The sequence below is a fragment of the Chlamydotis macqueenii genome, chromosome Z, assembly GCF_036417535.1.
Source record: "Chlamydotis macqueenii isolate bChlMac1 chromosome Z, bChlMac1.mat, whole genome shotgun sequence".
Classification (NCBI taxonomy): Eukaryota; Metazoa; Chordata; class Aves; order Otidiformes; family Otididae; genus Chlamydotis; species Chlamydotis macqueenii.
Window position 1 is genome coordinate 30,586,780 of NC_141593.1, and position 10,586 is coordinate 30,597,365.

The window sequence follows — 10,586 nt, forward strand, 5'->3', positions numbered from 1 at the left end:
TTCTGGTTTTTTTGTTGTGTTCTTGTTTTTTGTTTTTTGTTTTTTCCCCAGAGTCATTGTAATCATGCAAAATTAAACCCAAGGAATGCTAGGATTCTTACAGAGGTATGATTGCTCCTGCAGGCGTTCACTGCCACCTGTTAGCATTAGAAAGTACAATGCTCTCTTCATTATCTACTGCCCTTGATATACTTAAAATTTTCATCTAGTCAGTGTACTGAAACTTCATGTGACTATTTCAGGCAGCTTTTGAAAATGTTAAATGGGAAACAGGTGTAATTCAACATGTTTGTCTTAGTGACAACAAAAATTTTTTGGACACTGCTTGTCCACTTCTCTTTGACATTAAAAAAAAAAAAAAGCATTAGAGTATCATTACCATCAACTAAGACAAATACTTCTTTAAGTTAATGTTATACAACTTCTTTCATATGCCATGTACAATAGAAAAATTCAAGGCTTCTCAAGCCAAGCAATATTAATATCAAAAAATATCAAAAAATATCCAAATCATCAAACAAGGTAAGCAAAACCATTTTGCTGTTCGGAAAATTCTGTTAATCAAGAACAGGTCATTGATTCACTTAATGATGATTTGCAAAACTCCATTCTTTGTGAAATAGGTTAAAAATGAAAAAAAAAACAAAAAACTAATCACAGAATCCATCTGTTATTTATAGTAAAATGAATTGGTAAATAGTGAATATTTATTACTTAAGCAAAGATAGCTTCCCAAATAAAGTTGATGGCACACTGCCAATAAGTAGAATACACAGGCATTTGGCAAAATGCCATTTCCTTGATGCAAAACTGTTTTAGAGGGATTCTTGCTGGATACATATTTCTCTCCATTAAAATGCTTCTTACTCCCTAATTTATGAGATATTATAAATCAATTCATCAGATGTTTTATTAAGCTTTCTTCTATACATTTGAATTTAACCACTGCTAGGATTACCCAAGGTAAAAACTGCTATCGTTTAAGCAAAGACAAAAGCACTATGGATCGGATCCGAACAATGCTGCTGTCAAAGGAAATCTTTCTCACTGAGCACCGAGGGCTTTGAGTCCATTAGGGCAACCCTTCTAAGGCTGGATGGAAAAATCCACCTATACCATTAAGGTACAAATTAAACAAGTCTGCAAGCTTTACAATAAAACAGCAAGTTTTGCTGTGCATCTTTCTCTACCACAATTCACTTTTTAAAAGTTAGCCACATTACCATATATCAAGAACAAACTTCAACAGCTCAGGGAAGGTAGATAGCCCATAAATAAAGCCCGAAACTCTGATCTTAACAGACATTTCTGAAAGCACAAATCAGAGCTATCCAAACTACCCATCTTTACCGGCAATTAATATTGTGATATCAAAACTAAACAAGGTAACACTAAATATCATTTACTCTTTCTATGTGATGAATATCTACCCTTTCATCACTGCTGAATATCAACTCTGCCTTGGTTAAGCTTGCTGAAAATCCGCAACATATACTTTTTCCATGAAAAAAAACACATCCTATTTTTACGTGAAAAAGAAGAGTATGTTCGTGCTCAGTAAGCTGTTAAAAACCTAAGCATATTTGAAACAATCAAAAAAAGAAGTCAACAGTGTAAATTCCAAATTTATTAACATACTTTAAAATAGTATGTAAGAAGTTCTAAATAAAGTCACATCATTGTATTTACTTTCTATAGCTATTTCTGGGTGTTTCTGTGAAACAAAAGGGCATACTCATGCCTAAATTTGTCCTTATTATTCACAAATCTACTCACTCTTTCTCACTAGTATGAATAGCTTTCTGAACTATGCTGCAATACAAGCTCAGGATTGAACGTACCTAGTCGGAATTTTTTTGAGAAATGCCACTGGTTACGTTGGTGTGGAGACATAAGGCTGTAAATTCTTATCCTCTATCAGTACCACTGACCTTAGAGCAAACCCCACAACTGGCTACAGGCATTCAACATCCATCATTGCTCCTGAAACCTAATCTTTCAGGGAAAGACAGCTGCACTGGGCAGCAGTTAAGCAGCTTTCTAAGATACACTATCATCCCAAACAAACATAAATAAATAAATAAAACTTCCTGTCCTACTTTCTGATCAGTGTTTTAGAAATCTCTCATTGTATGTACTCCACATCAAATTAATGACTTTTATGTACACACAGGTAGAGAAAATTCTAATTTAGTAACCAGTGAACATTTTTTTAAATATTTGTTGCTTCTCACATGCAAAATACAGCTCTTTGCTTATTAATAAAAAATAGTAAAATTCCTACAGTCATTAATACACAGTATGTGTGTAAAGAAGCATAAGAGATAAAGAAATGATGCACCTGACGTCCAGAGCGCTGAAAATCTAGGCAGGAAATCTCCAGTCCCAGATTTACAAACTGCCTTTTTAAAAAGATCTCCCTGCCTACAGTAAATTCCACAGAAGAAGAAAGTCCCTTCCTTTAAGAAAATAAAAAAAAAAGAGAAGAAAATTAAAAGTGTGATTCACAGGAATTTAATTACACAGGTGAACACAGATAAATTAATCATGTCTCTATGATAGAAATCATGACACAGATCTATTTGATAAACCTCTTCTTTCCGTGGCATAAAGCAGATGACAAAGGTATAGAGTACAAAATATCCCTACATATTTTTGTGAACCCAGTGATTTCGATTTACTATTTTTTCAGAAAAATAAAGTAAAAAGCATTGTTCCTTAACTTTAATAAAGAATATGTGCTTCATTTTTTACAAATGCGTGCACAAATGTGAAGAAAGAAAAAAGAAAGAAAAGAAAAAAAAAAGAAAGAAAAGAAATTAAAAGGGAATAAAAGAAAAGGGAATAAAAGAAAAGGGAATAAAAGAAATGAAAAGGAATAAAAGAAAAGAAATGAAAAGGGAATAGAAAGGAGAACAGAAAGAAGAAAAGCGAAAAAGAGTAAAGAAAATAAAGATCCTAGAAAGGGCAGTCTCTTTATTCCATGTACAGAAATTCAGCCTACAGAGAATTCAAAAATGCAGTTAAGATTTTTTTAATTCAATCAGCATTGTAAAGCAAGTAGAATTACTGAGTTCAAACTTAGCAAACAATTATTTCCTAAACGTGAGAAAGCCTATCACATTGTTACCAGAATGTATCTGAATTTCCTCTCAGTGAGACAAAGCAAGTAACAAAAAGTCAGACTTTTAGGTAAAGCCAGTGAATAACCCAAGGTGAGACACTGAAATCAAAATGGGATTGGGCAAATTTGCAAGAGAAGCCTACACCTGTAGGCCACATCTGTTTCAGTCACACTGACAGTGACTATATTCTTTGTGAGAATCAGCCGATTCTGCGATCTTAAAAGCCAGATTTTACACATCACTTACTGAACTCTGACTTACAGATACATAATTTCCAGAACACTAAAAATTGTAAAAGAAAGAGCAACAGTCTTGCTCGCGTTACTCCATATACCACATTTGATAAACTGCTCGGGGAAAAAGTACACATTATCTGACAGCAACAATATGAGAGCAGTTCAGCTGGCACTAACCGGGACATCCATTTTGATTGTCTACAAACAGCAAATTAAATTGTGTACCAGTGGAGCAACTCCAATAATTAGAAGATTACTGAAAAACTCAAGTAATTCCACTATGCTTAACTATAGCACAGCACAAGGCATGATAGTATATTAGCACATGTCCTCTGGTATAATAAATCAAACTGCCTAAAATTTCATCATTTTCAGTTGGCTGAGAAGGAGGAAGTTTTATGCACCTCCTTTGTATTTGAAAGAACACACAGAATCCCCAGCAGGTATCAGGCACACAAGTATAAACGGAAGAGTTTTGCAAAAATCTCTACCTATTTCGGAACTGTACTGCAAGATCAATCACCTTCCTTTCTTTTTTTTTTTTTTTCTTTTTGGCTACTGTGTCACTAAGTTTATGGAGAAGGTTGTCATAATGTGTACGCATAAGACACTTAAAGCTGTAAGTCTATACCTTAGGGAACTACAAACTATGTATACCGACTGATGTAGCTAAAAATAAGATGATAAACAGAGTATCTAGTGTGAACTGTCACTTTTATGAATGAATTGAAAGAACCTGGATAATAATCATGTTTTTAAAAAAAACAATGCTTTCAGGATATGTGTAATAATTTATTCCATTTAACCTAAATTTTTTGCAAACAATCCATTCGTATTATTTTGTATCTATTTTCCCTACATTTTAGCTATCCACCTCCTATAGGAAGACAGGAACATGCAATGTTTTAATAAATATTATCAATCACCAACCAAAAGCCATCTGAGCTTATGAAATGTAAGTTAAAATTGTGCAATAGTAGACATATGGTTCTATCAAAGCATACCGGCTTAAACAACAAGTGAAGTGAAGCTTGTTGGAAAGGAATTTACAGGCAAAGCACTCTCATGCAATCTTTTTCTACATCATCAGATTTCTCCAGTTGTACTGCCGCTTTCGCTGTAGTAGATCACCCAGAGAAGTAATGCTTCCTCTTTGCTCCTACTTGGTAAATCACTGATAGTATACAAAGGCATATTTTTAAACAGGGATTCTTGCTTTAGGCTGCTGAGTTGCCAGTGTACATTCATTATTAGCTTCATTTAAGGCCTTTTCCAAAGAAAACAAGGATTAAGCAAATAAAGTAAGCAACACACACAGTATGTGAAATTAAGAGTTTTCATTAAAATACTGTGTATTCACTGTGTCATGCCAACTGTTTTTAAACAGAATTACAACAAAGGCAAGCTCCTGTAACAATAGACGGCATTATGTGACTCTCTGACACTGGATTTAAAACAATAATTATCTACACCCGTTTCTCAACTTGTTAAAGAACAAAAGGTTAAAAATCGCCACGATCTTACAGATTTGTAGATCTGTGCTATACTACTCCTCTTGATATCGGAAGTGCAAATGAAGTGCCTGTCCTCTGCCTTTCGGAGACATCGCCTTGGTTTACTGACATTGAGACTCACGGTTTTGAACAGATGTCTATCATTTGAGAAAACCTTTAAAGTGGATTTCATTACATTTCATCACGGCTTTACCTAAGTGCACACACGCACACTTCAGAAAATTAAACTTAGTCAATATTTGCACAACTGTTGTCAGTAATATGACAAAAAGCCTCTTTCTGTAACTGGCCCAACATCACATAATACATAAAACTCCACTGTTCTAAAGACAGCTTATTAAAAAATTAATATACCATGGGGAAACTGCATTTTGATTGTACAACCTTACACTGATTCAGCTTGAAAATCCTTTTAAATGAGAATTTTCAAAGAGCTTAGTAACGGAAGTTCATTTTGAAGGAAATCCAATATGCAAATATTTCAGCTGTGCTCTTTTACAAATTGTCTGCCTTGTCAGTTTGAAAAACTGAAAATCAACAATGGAACAGTGTAAGTATACTTGACCTTATTGCTTAACGTCTATCAAGAATGCCACGGCTGGTGGATTTTAAATTTCTGAAGCTGACACTCAAAAATGTATAGTGCATCTCCAGCCCAGGTCCCGTAAACGCTGACTACGCTCCAGCCAAAGCCTTGGAGCTGCCACACTCTCAAACTTACATAACACTTACAAAGCTAGTTTAAATACACCATCAATCTATGTCTGTTCCTGCCTTGAAGTAATCCTGTTTAGTTTATCTTTTAACCCTACACTTGCATGGAACAGTACCATTACTAATCTAATAGAAGAAACACACAGGCAAGAAATCTGATTTTCTCAGCTTACAGAAAATATGAATCGTGAGGAGACACCCAAATCCGACTTTGCCCAAATTCTGCACCTCCCCAGTCAATGTTCACCTCCAACTGCCATAGCAGTTGGGAGAGCAGGGAGGAAAGAACTACGCTGAACACCACACAGCGCTGGTGGAAACGCATGAAGTAAGGTAAAAAAACCTCAAAATTTGTACGCATCTCCGAATTAACTGCAGTCTTATTATTAGTAAGGAATAAATAACTGGCAACTTTGCCTTTGACATCAGGCACCTGTATGAAAAACGTCTGGCGAAAGAGTGAGCATATGCCGTGTACGGGTATGTGCTGCACCAGAGCAGTTTATACAGGCCCCTAGTGGCTCCACACACTCCACGGCAGATGAAGGGGGATTCCTACTCTTCAGCCTGTGTAGTTTTGGTCCCTGCATTATTCAAACGCAGGAACAAAGGGCAGTCTTAAAAATGAAAGGTGAGTTGCTGACTAGACGTAAATCAACCAGTTATTTCGTTCTTTCACACCTCCCATCCCTCAAGTCTGTCCTTGCAAACCCTCTCCTAAGATTAAGCACCGATTTACTATTACCCCTTGAGTTCGCTGACAGTGCTGATCTTTGAGTTACATAACCATCACAGCAGAATGCTTAATTCACATTATTCTTTAGTGCACATACTACATCTAGTCTAAAAGCAGGACTTAAGACCCATTCCTGAAATCTAGAAAGACAGAGATACCGTTTTCCTTTCCACACACCATTCCTTACAGCTTGCCATAGCACACACACAAACTATAATGAATTTCTTAGTGCCTTCTTAGAGTAAAAGTCTTCTACTTAGGCAAAGCTTTCAGTGCTTTAAGTGGATACAGAAAAGCTATACATCATTTCTGCATTGAAAGAAATCTAAATATACTCCACCATATTACCACAAGTGACAAAACTAAAATGGGAAAGCTACTCCTGTAAAAAGTCTCTCATTAAATCCTTATTCCTTTCTGTGCAACACTCAATGCCTTGAAAATCCCATGCCAGTACATTTATAGCTTTTAGCAATTTTGACTGGGCAAAATTTGACAGCTGAATTTATTAAACTGACCAGTTTGTCAATTTCACACATAAAAACCCCAGTAATAGCAGACCTCATGAGACGGAATTTAAGGAACCTATCAAAAAAAAAATGTCATCTAAAGTAAGATACAAGTACATATGATTATCTTCAGGAGAGGGGAGAATCTTTTTTTTCTTCAGAGTTGCTCCGTTCAATAAGAAGAATTGTAGAAGCTTTGTGTGCTTCCAGTCCAGGAGAAAATGATGTCATTCACTCTACACTTTTACAGGAAGAAGAAAAAGTACTGACCATTATAACATTATAAACCACTAGCAGATACCAGAGGAAGTAAAAATGTGGTACATACACATTTTTCCACCTCTGCATCAAAATTCCCAATAAAAGTCCCGCTATTACAGAAGTCACTTGTGCCTGAACAAAGGCAGGTTGCAAGTGATGTCTGAAAGGCTGAGAAGACAACCCATAACTTCCCACATTAATCCTAAGTTTAAGAGAATAGAGGCTCCACCAAAAACACTCGTGTCTGGGAACAGGAAACTCCAAAGCAAATCAGCATCTACAGGCTCATCTCCAACGCAACGCCGTCTCAGGCGACAAGTGAAGGAACACACAAAACCCTCACTACCCTGCATAAATAAAATGACCCTTCGGTGTACGTCGAAACCTAGAATACGGACACAGTAAGGATGGTAAAGAAGATGCCATCCTTCCACGAGGCAGTAACAGTACAAAGGCCAGGCAAAAGAATAAAACACGCACGACAGCAGCCTGGAGAAGTAACAAGGAGGAGCAGACATTCAAAAGCCATACATGCAAGGGTGAGCGATAATCGCTTAAAAAGGAAATAATACGGTTCTGTCGTGGAGGGAGGGGGTAGGAAACAGGCAAAACACGAAATTCGGTGGAAGAAAACAATTGTTTTATTTGCCAGCCCGGGAGAGCCCGCTCGCAGCAGTAAGGAGTGCCTGTTCGCAGGGGCAGACGGCGCGGAGGGAACTGCTAAGTTTGCTGAACAAATTCAAGAGCCCCTCTGTAAGCGCTCGGAAAACTGAGTTTCCAGCCCGATGTGCCTCCTTTCAAGTGGTTTCGGGAGAGTAAACAAAGAAATTAAAAGCCTAACCTGTGAAAAGCTTCGCATCTCCGTGCCTCTCCGCTCCGCCGAGAGAGAGGAGGAGGAGGAGGAGGGAGGAGGAAGAGGAGGAGGAGGAGGAGGAGAAGGAGGAGGAGGAGGAGGAAAAGGTGGAGGAAGAGAAGGAGGAGGAGGAGGGAGCCCTCCCTGGGCCGGCGCCGGGGGTCCCATCCGGCCGCTCGCCCCACAGCCCCTCTCCAGCGGCGGGCGCCTCGCCTCTCACCCCCGCTGCCTCCCCCCTCCTCCCCGCCCGTTAGCGTAAATGTAACAATTAATTCTAATCATTCGCTCGCCAAAGCAAACAGTTAACGTGTAATTAGCACAGGACCCCACCACCACCCCCCTCCGCGCCCGTGTACAGTGGCATCCAGTGGAAACGTCGACTCCGATCCATCACCCGCCCTCACCCTGCCCCATCCCCCGTCCCCGCACCGCGGCTCCGGCGGTTCCCCGAGCAGGCCTCGCTGCTAGCCCCACACCCTGCAGGGAGGAGAGGGGACCGGGCTGCCAATGGCTGGGGGGGAGCCCCGGGGCACCCAAGGCGAGAGTTCTGCGTGAGGCACATGTGTGCCGAGCTGCGCACAGGCACACACACACACACACACACACACACACACATTGTGATGCGCGCTCACACGCACAAACGCACCGAAACAGGCGGCAAAGCCGGAGCGGCGGCGGGGGAAATGGGTCAGGAGCGGGGCAGTTACCTGGTCATGCTGGCTCCCCTGGTCCTAGCGGCAGCCGCCGCCGCCTGCACCCCGTCGCCGCTTCCCGCCGCCGCCACCACCTCCTCCCGCTGCTCCCGCTCGTCTCCGGGGCGGCCAATTTAATCCAAGCCGCGCAGCAGCAGCAGCAACAGCTACGAGCGGGGCCCCTCGCCGCTGCTGCCTGGCGCTGGTGCGTGTCTCTCACAGTCCGGCGCCGGGTAGCGGGAAAGAGTCAATGAGAGTCCGAAAATCCAGCATCCAGAAGAGCCAGGTCCCCGCCTGCCTCCTCCTGCCAGCGCCACCTCTCCTCCGCTCCGCTCTGCTCCGTTCCGCTCTGCTCCTCTTTTCTCCTTCTTCTTCTCCTTCCTGCGGCGGCGGCGGCTGCTGCTGCTCCCGGGCGCGCTCTCTGTTCCCGAGCTGCTGCTCCGTTTCCCCTCCTCCTCCTCCTCCTCCTCCCTCTCTCTCCTTCTTCCTTCCCCCTTCGCTCTTTTTTCTCTTTTTTTTTTTTCCTCCCCTCCTTTTCTTTTCTTCCTTCGCCTCTTTTAGCCGATTCTTTAGCTACAAATAGCAGCAAGGTCGCCTACCCGGGCTCCCCCCGCTACTCTCCCGCCCCCCCCCCCCCCCCGCCACCCCCTCTCCAGAAAAAGTGCAGTGCAAACAAAAGCGAGGGAAGAGGGCACGGGGCGGGCGGAGCGAGGACGGCAGAAATCCGGGAAAAATCCCCAGAAAGCGTCCTCGAGAGTCGAAACACGAGCAGCCTTCCCCCCACCGCGCCTGGCTCCGCCGGGGGGAGCACGGGGACACGGGGGCTGCGCGGGTGGGGACGATGCTCTCTCCTTTCGTGGGTTTGTTGTTGTGGGCTTTGGGGTTGTTGGTTGGTTTGTTTGGCTTTTTGCTGCCTTTTTTTTTTTTTTTTTAATCCTCTTACGCTGCGTGGATCACAGGATCTCCGTGGACCCAAGCGCTAGGGACAGCGTGTTGCCCAGCTCGGTGCCTGTGCGCGCCCGTGGGGGGTGACGGACGAGCGGAGGGAGGGCAAGGGTGGGGAGCCAGGCACCGCCTGCCCCGGCCTGGCCCACGAGCTGACCGAGGGCGGGACCCACGCACCGCGCGGGGACAGCCGCGCGAACACACACCCGCGCGCGGCCGGGGACGTGGGGGGAGGGGAGGCTGACGTCACTCCATGCCGGCTGCACGCGGAGGGCGCCCACGGCCGTACCGGCCCGTGGGAGGAGGGGCACACGCGTGGGGCGGAGGCCGGGCCGCGGGGCTGCCGGTACCGCTGAGCGCTGGCTCGCTCCCCAGCCCCAGGCTTCCCTGAGCAAGTGACGTTGACCCCAGTTTCAGTGCTGAACTTCGTCTCCCGGTTTGCACCCTGCAGGTGGTTGCATCAGCGGGGTTCACCGGATCACCCAAGAGGGGTGTTGCGAGGAGGTGTTACGAAGCGATATTTACGTATTTGGTCATGATCCTCTATGGCAAGTCTCTAATTTTCTTCCCAAAAAATGGTGTGATTTCATGCAGAGTGACACCACATGTTGCTTGGCACAATTGGTGGTGTGCCATGGGGCTAAAAAAAAGATCCCTGCTTTTACTGTCTTGTCCTGTCTAATCCTCCGCAAGGAAGGCATCGCATAGGGTGCAGGTGAAAACAACAGGATTTAGGTGAAAAGCACTTTGGAAAACCTCATTGTTGGCTTCTAACCGTCTTCAGGAGCCTGGAGCACATGGTCTCCATACCACAGTTCCTCCTATGTAAAATGGGGGTAAAGTGTTAGGAAAAACACAATAAGCACTAGTCAGACATTATGGTGACGAGCACCCATTAAGACTGGTGCCACGAAAGTGGGCCTACTGGCTTCCACATGTATGAAGCTGCGGGTGCGGTATTGGCCAGACTGGTGCTTCATGTCTTGAGTTCAGTGCTGACC

The 10,586-nt window shown here is 43.0% G+C and overlaps 1 protein-coding gene across 1 annotated transcript in view; it reads right to left on the reverse strand.

Moving 5' to 3' along the window:
• PTPRD (protein tyrosine phosphatase receptor type D) overlaps positions 1 to 9,308 on the reverse strand; it is a 371,958-nt gene extending 362,650 nt beyond the window's left edge. The window contains exon 1 of the mRNA XM_086770018.1: positions 8,656 to 9,308. The gene's annotated coding sequence lies outside the window, so the exon portion shown is untranslated. The remainder of the gene's footprint in view (positions 1 to 8,655) is intronic.
• Between the last annotated feature and the right edge of the window lie 1,278 nt (positions 9,309 to 10,586).